The sequence below is a fragment of the Corvus cornix genome, chromosome 20 (assembly GCF_000738735.6).
Source record: "Corvus cornix cornix isolate S_Up_H32 chromosome 20, ASM73873v5, whole genome shotgun sequence".
NCBI lineage: Eukaryota > Metazoa > Chordata > Aves > Passeriformes > Corvidae > Corvus > Corvus cornix.
Window position 1 is genome coordinate 5,438,768 of NC_046349.1, and position 13,998 is coordinate 5,452,765.

At 53.7% G+C, this 13,998-nt stretch overlaps 1 long non-coding RNA gene across 2 annotated transcripts; it reads right to left on the reverse strand.

The window, feature by feature from the left end:
• Positions 1-1,953: 1,953 nt before the first annotated feature.
• On the reverse strand, positions 1,954-7,313 carry LOC109144273. 2 transcript variants are annotated; one of them, XR_002044940.2, is made up of 3 exons: positions 7,095-7,313; positions 2,389-2,493; positions 1,954-2,269 (listed from the first exon to the last, which is right to left on the reverse strand). It is a non-coding gene; the product is annotated as an uncharacterized LOC109144273 (long non-coding RNA). The 2 variants fall into 2 exon arrangements; XR_002044939.2 differs by lacking the exon at positions 7,095-7,313 and adding an exon at positions 5,859-6,647.
• Between the last annotated feature and the right edge of the window lie 6,685 nt (positions 7,314-13,998).

Below are 13,998 nucleotides of genomic sequence, written 5' to 3' on the forward strand. Positions count from 1 at the left end.
CATGGACCTCCCCCAGGCCCCCTTTCTGCACCTGGTGCCCATCAGCTCAGTTGGTCAGCTTGTGACCATCTCCCCTGTCCTTCCCCAAAGTCAGGACAATGATGGGATCAGGGCTTTCCTGCCAGCTGTTGTTTTCCACCTCTTTGCAGATTGCATCTCCAAGCACATCTCCTTCATCTGGTGGCTGCAACAGGATTGTCTATATCCATGGACCCTCTGGACTTTGGCTTTCTTTAACTCCCCTGGCCAGACATTGTTTCTCCTGAAGGCTCCACCCTGCCCATGAGCTCATCAGTGCTGAGCACCAGATCATGGCAAGCCCAGCAAGTGCTCATCTGGGAGAAGCAGAGGAAATCTTGAGCTGGCAGTGGCTCATTTGGCAGCTGCCGTGCTCCTGGAGCCAGCTCAGCAGCAGCACCATGGAAAGGCCCTGGAAGGTCACTTGGGCACATGCATTTGGTGTTAAATATTGAAGTGTTGTTGCTAAGGAGACCTCAGTGCTGCCAGCCAGGGCAAGGATAATTCAGATGCCAAGGCCAAGATCCTGCCAAGATCCTGTCTGAGCATTCACCAGTTGTTCCTTCCGTAGGTTTTTAATGGTGCAATTCCTGGCTTTCCCGAAGCTCCTCAGCTGGTCCAGGCCATGTCAACTGCCCAGAGCTGCCCCTGCAGCCGGGAGGGTTTTGCCTGGTGCTGTCAGATCCCAGGCAGCAGCAAGGAGGGGTTTGGCTGCCCAGACACCATCAGGCTGCTTCACAGTGCAGAGTTGGACCGGCACACAAGGAATGGAAACTCCCTTCCTTGCTGTTGATCTATCTGCAAGAAAGTGAGTTTTTTAAGGGAAGGGTGGAGCTAGCTCGAGATGGATCCTGGTTGCTGGAGTCAGGACACACACATAAGACTGGATATTTTGTTCCTTCATTGATATGCCAGTCCTGAGGACCCCCAGTGAACGTGAAGAGGGTGTTGTGTGCTCCTCTCTCCAGAGCATGGCTGGAAAAGTCCTGGAACAAGGAGAAATGAGACATCTCACCCACCAACTGAAGGCTCCCCACCCTCCTGAACTCCTCCCTGGGTCATTTCCCAAAGCGGAAGGGCAAGGAGAAAGAGAGTGGGTCTCCTCTTTGGACTGGAAGGGTAAATTTCAGTCTGGATTTTAGGAATTGTGTTGGCACAGTGCAGTGGAAGCTCTGCTTTCTGTACAGGGCCAGAGCTCAATATTAACACCTTTCATAGCCTCAGAGCAAGGCTGCACCATTTCCTTCCACATCAGACTATAAAAGACACAAGTTCAAACTCAAACTCTCAATTTTTTTGCCCTTTTTACCAGGCAGACCTCAGTTTGCCAGAGGTTGTAACCTGGGTAGCCTTTAATCTCATCTCCAGCTAGTGCACCTTTGGGTGCAGTGCACCTCCCTGCCAGAGCAGAGGGTTGCTGGAGCTCTCGTGCAGAAAATGCTTTTCTTTTTCCTGAGCCCTGTCCTTGCAAATGGAGGTGCTGTTTTGGCTTATGTGCAGCCAGCCTAGAGAAGTTCAGGCCAAGTGCTTTGAGTCTGACAAAGTTAAAGGCAAATTAAATCAGAGCCTTGTAGCTCAAAGTGTCAGGCTACATCCATTACTAGTTCCATCTACCATAAAAACTGCTGGAAATTTGTAAGAAAGCTTTTTTCGTTCCTTTTTTTTTTTTTTTTTTTTGCTTGGGGTTTTTTTCCCTTTTCTTTTGGAGACTCTCGCCTACTCTGCAGTCTCTGGTTAAAATCAAAGCAATCGTACTCTCAACCTCATTTCCCACATGTACCCTGCAAGCATCCCAAACAGGCAATGCACAGCCAGCTTCTGACAAGCTGAGGGCAGGAGGAAGCAGGGACAGAGGGAGACGAGGCAAGGCCCTGGTTCCAGAGCACTTCTCCAGGCTGATGGGAAACTGGTACCTGATTTTGGTTTCATCTTTGCAGCCATCGTCTTGGGAGATGCTGTGCAGCTGCTTCAAGTCTGGAAAACAAAAGGTCTTTATTTTCCATCTTTTTTATTATTATTATTATTATTATTTTATTTAATTTGCAGATTCAGACATTGGCTATTAATGGGAAATTCCTGCATGGAAGGAGCAGCAATTGAAGGCTGCTGAAAGACTGAGTGCATTACTCTGTTCATGCCTCTCAGATGGCCCCTCTGCATCGCTCTCTGTGCTGGAGTTGCCTTTTCTTCCTGGCTCTTTTTCCATCCCTCCCTTTACATTTGGAAGGCAGTGTGTGTTGCCTCTGATTTTCTGCAATTTTATCAAAGAAAGATTGTGAATAAACAGAGCAATCTGGAGAAAAAACAGACTCAGATTAGCTTCAGCTTGCTTTTGCCTGGCCATTTCCCACCAGTGCTCTCCTCACCCACCGCCTGCGGATGTCATTTCTCCCACTGGAGAAGCAGCAAAGTTGATGGTCTGGTGCTTTTCTGTGCTTTTGGCAGATGGTTCACTCATTTCTCTGGGAGGAGGTCCTAGCACAGGGTGAGAGAAAAAGGAAGATTTCTGAAAATGTCAAGCTTGGGGTAAGGAGGAGAGGCTGATCCCAGATGTGCTCCGAGGATAATCAGGGATCATTAATTGCTCGTCCCACTTGGGAGTGTCTCCAACTTCCCCAGGTACCTCCACCCTCCCATCTCAGGTCCATCCCCCAAGAGGCACCAAGGCATGGGAGGGGCAGGAGGAGCCCCCACGACCCCCAGGCCCAGGGACAGCATTGTCTTCTCAAAGGTACAACCACTGCCACATTTCCCCACTCTGCTTGGCACCCCCTCAGGGAAACACTCCTGGACCTACTGCAATGGGACCCAGCTCCCTCTGAGATGTTCCCACCTCCTCTGCTACGGATCAGCCTGGGCTTTCCATCTGGGACTGCTGCAGGAGGTGCCATGGACAGGGGTCCCTGATCCATGGTGCATGGCCAGACTCCCCAGGAAGTCACATACCCCACATTTCTTCCAAAACAGCTCTGCCATGTCATGGGGACGCAGCACTTGGCCCCAGTGCAGGGAAGGCGCTGGCAGGCTGCCACAACCCTGTCCAAAACCACAGACGTTTGGCCTCAGAGTGCTGGAGCATGAGCAATCTCCCAAGAAGAGCAAAAAGTCAAGACACTGATTTGCAGATACTGTTATGAATCAAAGCCCAGAGCTCTGCTCATTGTAATAACTGACATAATCGAGGTCATTATTTATACAGTATCTGCCTGAACATTTGACACTGTGAAAATACTTGCAGTTCCTGAAAGACTGGCAAATTCTAGCACAAGTGTTTATTCACGCCAGAATCTAATCCAGAAACTCACTTTTCTTTCTCAGAGCATGTTTCATCTGTTGAGACCACGGACAGTGATGAGCAGGCTTCACCCAGCTGAGCCACACTGGGGGTGCCTGCCCAGTGGAGGTGCCTGCATGGGTGAGGGGGAAGAAAGAGGATGCCTCTCAAATGTCCCAATTGCCTCAAAGCTCCCTGATCCAGGGGAACAGCCTCTAGAGAGCCCAATTATTTTCCCTGTTTGTAGGATGAATCCACCCCCTGTAAGGAGAAGGAGAGGTGCTCCTGCAGGTCACAGCCAAAATCCCAGTGGGCAGCTGAATCCCATCACCCCCAGACCGATGTAGCCAGCAGTGATTTAGTGCAGGGAAGATCCTCAAAGAAATAAATAAAGAGAAGGAGATGGCCCAAAGGTGAGGAAGGATGAGCTGCAGAGCCCAGAGCAGGGGGACCCGACATCCCTACCAGAGCCCTGCACTTTGGATAAATATTTGAAGTCCCTGTAAACAAAGATCTCACTCGGGAATGAGGAGAAGCACTTTCACTTCTCCCCCAGCGGTCTGGGAAAGGCGAGCACACTGGCCAGCAGCCAGGCAGGGGAGTGCCCCATGGGACGTGCACAGGCAAGGGATGGAGGTGACAGTGGGCAGGGGTCACCAGCAAACCCAGCTCTGACTCTCCTGTGGGTCACCCGTGGGCCTGGGGTGGTCTTGGGGTGATGGGACCCTCCCGGGTCTCCTCTTCCAGCATGGGAGCGCACCCCAGCTCCTGATGCATCATCACCTTCAGCCTCAGACAGAAGGCACTGAATGAAAAACGTGCCCAGTGTGGAGCAGAGCACAGGGTTTCAGCTCCATGCCCCTGTGAGCCTCCACACCCCAGTGAGAACAGCCCCATTTTCCTTCCCCTCCTGCACCCCCTGTGCCTTTGGCCCCTTCCCACCGCAGGGAGTTTCCATTGCTCCTCTCAAACCGCAGCCCCATGCTCAGGAACCCGAAACCTGTATTTGCTGGAGAGAAGAAAATCAGATTGTAGGAAATGCAGCACATGAAAAGCGACAGGGGGAGAAGAGGGGGAAAAAGCAAAGCCATTTTTTATTGCTCACAGAATCTGTCCATTTTCCATGGCTGTCACATCCCCCTTCCACAACCAAGACACAACGGAAAATATGGGGTTTTTTTCCTGGCAGGTACTTGATTTCTGTTGGTTTTTTTTTTTTTTTTTTTTTTTTTTAAAGGCACCATCTCTTCTCCCCAGCACCACACAACTCCTCCAAGAGCCCAAGGCTGGGTGAGAGGTGGGTTCTGTAGAAGTGTAGAAGGGAAGGTGAGCTGCTTGTTTCTTGAGGGAGATGGCAGGACCCGGAGGGTAGAGAGGAAACTCCCAGCCAGAACTACTGTTTCTGCCTTGTTTTCCTCTACCTTCCCCTCTTTAAAGAGATCAATTAATTGATAATTAATAATTACTATTGAATTAATTATATTGCTTAATTGATTTTTAAGGATTAGTAATTAATTTTATCTCATTCTGTCTATCCAGTGGGAGCATCTGAGGTGTCAGCATTATGACACCCAGTCCCAGCATGGCTCAGGAGTGGGGCAGAGCTCTCAGGAGGCTAGAACTCCTGCAGACCTTCAGCCACGTAAAAAAAAGAGAGAGCAAAAGATGTGCTTGCTACAGGGCTTGATGCTCTCCCTGGCGAGGACCAAGAGCATCCCCAGCCAGGGCCACTGCTAGGCTGCCTGGCCACACAGAGCTCCAAGCCATGGCCACAAGCACAGACTGGACCTGCACCCAGAGAGGAGACAGACTTGTCCTGCCAAAGACCCAAATTAGAATAGACAAGCATTGGAAAATGGCCTTTGAGGAGCCAGGGTGGAGACAGCAATACTGGATATCAGCCAAGCAGGAGGGGCCAGGAAGGGGCAGGCAGCAGGACCCCAGGTTCAAGGCTGGACCAGCCCCACCAGCACCTGCCTGTGGTGAGGAGCCTGATAAAAGCACAGAGGGCATGGGTGCATCCAGCAATGGGCAGGATCAACACCCAGGAAAGAGTAAGTCTGGAAAAGGGTGAAATAGGGGAATTGTTGAGACATAAGGCACAAGGTTAGAGAGGGCTGAAGGTGTCCTGGGCAGAGCAGTAAAGGCAAAGAACTCTGTCACTGTCCCTGTGGGGCTTTGCAATACACAGAGCACCTGCAGTGGCACAGCCCCTGATGACCCCGACAAGGCCACTTCTCCAGGGTCCCCCTTTCCAAGTGACCCAGGAAGAGGTGGCAGAACAGAACCCGTCCAATGAAACCGCACTAGGAAAGGTGAGGGTGCCCTGGCCTGCAGTGCCACCAGGATGGATTTGGGGATTGTTCCAAACTCAAAAATTTCAGCTGCTATTTTTAAAGAAAAACTTAATATTCTTCATTGAAAGCAGCGGGATTTCTATTGATTTAAGCCAAACCTCACACGTGGGATAGCTGGCACGGCCAGTCTCCCTACTGATGCTCAGAAACAAGCATAAGGAGGAAGAACAAGGTAAAAGCAAAATAACAGATTTTAAGTGCGGGGTCACCTTGTTTTGCTCTATTCCATTTGCTTTCCATTCCACAATCTTCTGGGAGCTGGCGAGCTCGGACCTGCCCCCATCCTTGCATACGAGCATAGAGGTGATGATGTTTCAGCCTCTGAGTTGAGCAAAGGGAAGGACAGAGCTGCCCAGTTTTTTCGGGAAGACCGCGTGCGACGGGGCAGAGTCGGCAGGCAGAGCGGAGCATTGCCAGAGCAGCGAGAGAGGCGCTCATCTGCCGTGCAGCTGCGGGGAAGTGCCGTGTCCGCGCACCTCATGCTTGGAAACACCGGCCAGGAAAGCTGGGGGGGCTGGGGCCATTTGAACCCTGCTCATGTCCTACAGCAGGGAACCCTACACAGGCACAAGGATGGTGCTGGTTCTTGGGCTGCCTCAGCCGAGCTCCACGCTGGCAGTGCCTGCGTGAGCCGAACTCTCCGCTCCCGGGGTGAACCCCTCTGCCCACGCCGTGCCAGCCCCTCTCCATCCTGCCCCAGCCTCTCCGGGAATGACAGCGGTGCTGTGCAAACGAGGAAGCGAAAGCTTTACTGTGCTTTTCCATGCTGCGCGGACGGCCGGGGCTGTGCGGAGCCGAGGCGAGGCCAGTGCCAAGATCCAGCGCTGCAGTCCCGCCCGCCGGCCAGATGAGCCGGTTTCGAGTTTCAACCGCAAGCCACGCGAAGGAAGGAACAAAACCGAGGGGCAGTGAGACCATGACCTGAGTTCAACTTTGGGGGCCGGTGTGTCTCCAGTCCTGCATCCCCCCTTCGACCCTCCCCATCCCGCGGCGGACGCTCGGCCCTGAGAGGAGGAGGTGGTGCAGGAGGGTCTGTGGACTCCGTGGTGGTGATGCCGCCAATGCAAAACCCTCCCCATCCCCCTCCCACAGGCGCGCTGGGCTGATGGCCCAGGAAATGCTTTCATTTTAAACAGAGCAAGGCCCTCTCTGAGGCAGCTCCTCCCCAGCTCCCACACTGCAGAAAGGCTTCGATCGATTTCATCTTCCAATAAAACCTCCTGCAATTCTTTTAGGTTTCTTCTCCGTTTCCTTTCCCGTTTGAGCAAATAGAATCAGATCCGTATCTCGCCAGCAAGACACGGTCTCCCTTCCACCCCCGTAGCTTTGCTTGTGATCTGGAGGTTACCAGCAGCAAAGGGATTCAGGGAAACAGCACTGGTCCCTTCCTTTGCCCTTGCCAGTTACCTGGGGCTGCTCTAGCACTGGGGAGCAGAAGGAAATACCTGACATTCCTTCTCCATGCTCTCATTTCTCAGGCAGACCCCGCACAGGCCAGCTCGCGGTGCTCCCGTTAGATTCTGCAGGGAGATTTTCTCTTTCCAGACACGCCACGGACTCTGCCTGTTCCCCTCGCCGAGCCAGGCAGGCGGCTCTGCCCGAGGTGACCTCGCAGGCACGGCCCGGCTTTGGGAGCTGGCAGAATGGACCGAGGGGGATGCAGGGGACGCGAGAATGTCCTGCTGCTGTGCTGGAGGGAGAGGGTTTAAAGTCTTTATTTATATTTTCCCCTCTGCTGCTGCTGGCCAGCAGCTGTGCACAGCTCCTCCAGCATCTGGAGTCTCTTGGCCACCGGCTGGGGCTCTTGGAGGACGTGTGCGCTCGTGCACACGCTGAACTGCGGCACGCCGGGTGAAGGGAGGAATGCGGCTCTGGCCGGAGCCGAGCGGAGGCTGCGCCGCCCGTGCGCACACAGCGCCGGCCCAGCAGCAGCTTCAGCTCCACCTCTCCTTCTCCTGCCTGGCAGATCCTGCCAGGAGTTGCCTTCAACAAGGGGAAGGGTGCCAGGGTCTGCTGGGGGTTTGGTGCAGTCCCCGGGCCGGGTGTGGGGCTGAGGCAGGTGAGCCAATGGGGCCAAGCCCAAATTTCCATCTCCGGCCCCATTGCTCCACTCATGGTTCCCAGATGTGGGAGGCAGTGGCCAGCATGAGGAGTGTTCCTGCAGTAAGGTTTGGGAGAAGCCCAAATCCCAGGGAAAAGCACAGTGGGGAGAGTGGCTGCTGCTGGCAGGGTGTTTGGAGGTGGAAAATTTCCGATTGCATGTACCAAGCACCTGGGAAAATAGGGAAAATCCTCTAGGCTTGTGTAACAGCCATCATGAGAGCTGGAAGACAGCGGGGTGCTGAAGTCTGGGACCCTTCTACCCTTCCAGCTACAGCACCAGCCACGCCCACCTTCGGTGCATGTGCAGGGGGGAGGTGTTTCATGGCCCATGGGTTGCTCAGCTGTAAACAGCAAAATAAATTGTTACCCCAGGTTTTAGAGGGATGTCACACCACCTGAGCCACACTGCCCTTCCCTGCCCCACAGGGCCCTTGGCTGCTCTGCCCCTGCCAGGGGATGTGGTGCAGCTGCCCGTAGGCACTGGAGCAGGGCAGGAGCGAGTGGGAAACCGCAGCTCCCTCCCAGTGCTGGCGCTGACCGAGCAAACCCTGGCTGTGCTCGCCTTGGCTGGGGCCGCAGCCTATTTTTGGAAGCTCTTGAGACTTCCAGGGACGGAACCACCTTTTTTTCCCCTTCATTCACAGACCAGGTCGTTTTGATTTGTTATGTGTTTGTGCGTGGGTTTTTTATTGTTGTTATAGTTTGTTATGTCCTGCCTTTTATTCATGGCATCAAAGAAGCAGAACTGAAACGCAGCGGAAGCAGAGGGGAAGCTTTGGACTCGCCTATTTGGGGGAGCAAAAGCAGGCAGGCTGCAAACACAGTGGGGACATGAGTGTCTCTGCCACGAAATGTCTGTTCTTTGTATCCTGCTGGTGGCACTTGCCAGATGCAGGGATGCAGAGGGAAGGAGAGGAGCCAGCAGGTTTCCACCTGGGCCACAGCCTGGTTCCAGGCTGCCTGGTGGGGATGCTGGGGAAACTGCAGCTCTCCAAGAAACTGGGCTTGAGGCTGAGCGCTCAAAAAAGGACTAGTCTGCTTCTGACTAGGGACATTAGACTACTGACTCCCTTTGCCACCAGCTCTAAAGTTGCCCGGATCTGAATTTTTCTTGCTGGGATGCTGCCTTCTCCCTGCTCCAGGTGCTACCCAGGTCCCATTTCTTGGGAGCTCCTGATTCTGCAGCAATCTCCCCAAAACACAAGGGCAGCTGTTCTTCCCGGAAGGCAGCAAAGGACCCAGAAAGAGCCAGGCCACAAGAGACCCAACTTTGAGTAGAATTTGACCCTCTCTCTATGGGGTGGATCAGACCTTGACCTCTCTGGTGACAGCAATGAAGGGCAGAGAGGGCCACTTGTGACCCACTGCAGATAGTGACACTAATTTGGATGTCTCAGGAGAGCTAAACCCTTGGCCTGCCTCAGAGGACAGATAATTGCACTGGGGATCCATGGAATGCTGCCATGGATGTGATTCCTCATGCAGCCTTGGTCACAGCTCTTTCATCCCTGGTGGGCTCTACAGCCTTCCCCAGGAATCCTCACCTCCCTCAGGCGCTCATGGGGAAGACAGGGGGCCAGAACCTTTCCCATGGGATCAGGGCTGACTGGCTCTACAAGCCCCAGCCCTCCTCCTGAGCTGTCCCCATGGAAGGGGTTAATGCAGGACATGCATCACCCTGGCTGGTGCACACCCTGACCCAATCCAGGAGAGGGGACAGCAGGAGATTATATCAGGTGTTCCTCTTCCTGGGGCTGGCTTGCCCTTTCTTTGCACTCCCCACATCCAGAGGTGCTCAGAGGGGCTTGCACTTCCCCAGGGATCAGATCCCCCAGCTCAGCCAGCTCAGCGGGGTCACGGCCAGCGCGGTGCCTCGGTGCTGGGCTGTTCTGGGCTGCCTGGGAGCCGAGGCAGGAAACATAAAAACAGGCTGGGCTGTGCTTGCCAGGGCTGGAGCTGCAGTGGCTGGGGACTGCCACGTCTGTGAGCAGAAACAACGGGGCCTAAATATGCTCCCTCCCCCTTGCCCCCCCCCCAGTCCTTCCCTGTAGGGCCTCTGGGCTCACAGGAAAAGGGAGGAGGGGGTCTTGGGGAATGCTCTGGATGAATCTCAGGGGCACAAAGGCTCAAGCTCAGCCAAGGAGCCGTGGTGGACAGTTGGGATCCCACAGCAAGAGGAGTGGGGAGTTCGGGGGGTGTCTTTGCAAATATGCCCCCCTCCTGCTGCACTTTGTCTCCTTGTTCCTGACCAACACCCCAGTCAAGCATCCGGCTCATCTCCACTCCCAGTCAGGCATGGTGGGGACAGTCCTGCACCATGCCCCAGAACCACCAGGTTTTGTACCTCCATGGAGATCTTGTCCTTGGGGAAAGGTGTCACAGGGGTCCCTGCCAGGGGAGCACTGAGGTTCCTCTCAGCTAAGGGGATTGGAAGTGGCAATGGAGCAAGCTGGGCTGGTGGGGAGACCAGTGGGGGCAGGCGTTTCTCAGGGAAAAGCAAAATTCCCAAGCTGGGTCCGCAGGGCTTCGGGACATGTGAAAGTGTTTATTTCGTTGGTTGGGGATGGAAAAACAGAGCCCCTGCAGAGGTGGTGGAACAAAATCTCCTGCAACAACCCCTGGCTGGGAGCTGCCAGCTCCCATTCCTGCAGCACGCTCCTGTTGGGACCCGGCGCCGGAGGTCCGTGGCTCCCAGCCCCTCCAGGGAAACAACAAAGACCAGGAAAGGGCAGTAATGAGTCTGCCAACAATTAACACGCTTGGGGCCAGGCTCTGCTCAGTTCACCCAGCGTAAAGCTGTGACTGGCAGTGTTTCACCAGGGAGGCTTCAAGCAGGCTTTGGCCTGGAGAAGCAAATGCAATAAAATAGCTGAAATCTCTCTAGAATAGTGGGATGGAATGGACCACAGGGCAGAGGGAAGCAGCAGGTAAATCCCACAGGATGGCATTACATGAAAGTGCCTGTTAAAGTCTTCACAGCTGATGGAAGACTATATGAAGCATCTCTGCACCTTCCACTTCTCCAAATGGGCTGGCAGAGAAAGGCTGGCACAGGACACCTGTACTCCCATCATGGGACATCAGACCATGGGGCATTTGCAAGGCGCTTTCTTCCAGAGGAGCTCAAGGCTCTTGGCGTGTGCTCAGAGGTGAAGTCTTGGAGAAGAGAAGCCAACTGGGGCCCACCGGGCTGGGCCTTGCGCCACCCCAGCAGCCGCTGCACCAGCAAGGAAGAGTTACGTGACTTTCCCAAGCTTCCCAAGTGACTCATAAGCAAGGCCAAGCCAGATGTCAGAATCCTGACTCTGGGACTGAGTGGTCTTGGGACCTCCCAACTCTTTGAAAGAGCAGATGTGCTGAGAACCAGACTTGGCGTTAGTGTCTAGGCTGGGGAGGAAAGAGAGGAAGGAGGTAAAAGAGAGATAATGCAACAGCTTTGAGGTGGTGAAAGGGCCCATCCAGAGTTCAGAGGTCGGTTGTGTTTCTGTTTTGCCTTTTGCACATGAAAGCAGCCAGACGGACAGGCTCCAGGGGAGATGTGCAGCCATGCTCCTTTCAGCCTTCCTCACACAATCCCACCACTCCAACCTAGCAAAAAACTCCTAGAGAGGAGAAGGAGCAGTTTGAGAAGATGTCAAGCACCTTCATTGCCTAATAAATTCCTGGCTTCTCCTCTGGGAGAAGCCTGGGTCCAATGGATGTCAGCAAGGGGGAGAGCGGGTAATGTGCAGAAAGGGAACAAGGCTGAGAACAGCCTTCATTTCCCACCGGCTGCAAAACAGCAGCTACAGATATAAATATATGTGTACATACATCTATAATGTGTCTGGAAACTCACAGGGAGATCTGGCCAACATGGCTCCACATCACTCCACCAGACACTTTACAGAGAGAGCTGCACTGTAAAACTGTGTGGGATGGAATGGGATGGGACTGGGGCTCCCAGGCTGAAAAACACTTTTTGGCCCTCACCAGGCTCCCAGTCACTCCCCAACAAGGGCCACCCATGCCTAAGCAGGCAGATGATCTCCCATGCCTAGATCGTGCACAGGCAGGTGAAGCTCAGACCTGCCTTCCCTGCCTGCTGCTCTCCTCATTTAGATGGGGAGACAAGAGAAACCAGGACAGAAGGTGAGGAGAGACCAAGGGGTGATTTTCAAGGAAGATGTTTTTTCCAGTGAGGGTGGTGAGGCACTGGTGCAGGCTGTCCAGAAAGGTGGTGGATGCCTGATCCCTGGGAACACTCAAGATCAGGTTGGATGGGGTTCTAAGCAACCTGATCTGGTTGAAGGTGTCCCTGCCCACAACAGAGAGGTTGGTCTAGATGGTCTTTAAATGTCTCTTCCAACCCAAGCCATTCCATGACTCTAGTAGAGCTGAAAATACAAACACAGAGCCAGTTTTGCTTTCTGATGTTTGTTTGGAGCAAATCCCTCAAGACCACCCGATCTATTGGGGTGCAGACCTTGAGACCTGGCACTGGCATGAAGGAAGTTTGTCCCTCTCTGCACTGTACTCACAGAGCACAACACATTCTTTATTTCACGAGTTAGCACAACCCCCTCCCATGCCTGGAGCCCGTGCTTTGCTCAGCCTGAGAACTTCCAAATCATGGGAGAGGTTGGTAGCTCTTTCCCTCTTGATGCTTTGGCCATGAATCTTCTTGGTTCCCTTGCGGCCACAGGGTTGGGAAGGGAAAGGTGGAGTCCTGGAAACATCCTGGGGATGGACAGAAGTCCAAGAAAGTTTCCAAGATGGAAACCATCCAGCATAAATATAAGGGTTGGGCATGTGTGTGGTCTCCATAAATTAATGCTACTAATTGGCTTTAAAGGGACATTACAAAGACCATGGTCAGGCCCCACAACCAAAGTGAGCCCACATGATCTGTGTCCAAGGGAGGCCGGTTCCTCACTGCCCATCACTCCCTGTAGGCTGAGTAGCCAAGAAAAATCCTTCCTGACACCTTCTCCAGAGGTTTCCCTCCTGCTCCCTCCTCACCACCCTCCAGTGATATCTGCCCCTGTCAACACACACACACTCGTTTGAAAGCTTGCTTGCAAAAGAGAAAAATCTCCGAAAGTAGCAGGTGTCCTTAAGTCCTGTCAAAATACATCAGCGCTGTCTCTGGAGCACGACTGGCCCTCGGAGCCTGGCCTGACCCCGAGATCCAGCCGCGCCAGGCTGGTCCCTGCAGCAACGCTGTAATTAGGGCTTGGGAATGAGCAGCAGCAGCAGAGAGGAATTTGCAGCACAGCCCGGTCCTGTTGCCTGCCCCATCCCGGTGCAGGCAGGGGAGTATGGCAAGCAGGGCACCCACCTCCCAGAGGAGCATCCCCACGGCCCATGGGGAGCGGTGGGTACCTGAGCACCGGGTGTTCGGCAGACGGGCACCCCCAGAGCCACGGGGGCCCCGAGGTGTTGGTGGGGCTGCAGAGGTGGTGGGGAATGCCAGCGAGGAAGGGCTGGGTGTCCCCCGGGGAGGGGAACGGGACAGTCAGACGGGTGTCTGCAGGGCAGCTGTTTGTTTTCTCACCCAGAATTAAAGGAGCACGATGTGTCAGGGAAGATCCCTCATTCAAACAGAGTCCACTGTAAATCTTCAAGGGCTGGACTGCCAAAGAGATTGAAAAGGGGTTAAGCACTCATTTCTCCGAGGCTGACAGAGTTCAGTGCATGTAGCCTGGAGGTTCTCCAAGTAGCCTGATGTTTTATGTCTTTGGGATGTTTTTGTCTTCCTTCAGTTGTATTCAGTGCTGGTATTGTGTTTATATCAGCAAAATTCTGGATTATTGCCTCTTTTTTAATTTTTTTAAACAAACATCTGCTGCTTCTGCTTGCAGCTCATCATACCACTGCATCCTGCCAGCGGGGAGAAGCTCCAAGTAGGATGTGGGTGGCAAACGTGATGCTCCATGGCAGGCAGAGAAGTTCAGCAGAGCTCAGCCCACCACTGTTCTGGGTGACACAAAACAAACCCACTCTGTCTCAGCTGCTCCTTAGGAAAAGGTACTGCTGGATTCAAAGAGGGAATGAGGTGAATCTTCCTGCTCTGATGGATTGCAAAGCCACAGGACAGAGAGCTTGAGGAAAAATAGCTCTTGAAGTGTGTTTTGATCAGGTCCCAGAGTACCCCACGGCTGGAAACTTGGTGGAATCACAGCCCAGAGGAGAGGGGTTGGGCTGGCAGGGTGGTCATGTGGCATCCTCCTGGATGCTGATCTGCTTGGAACCAGGGACGCATGG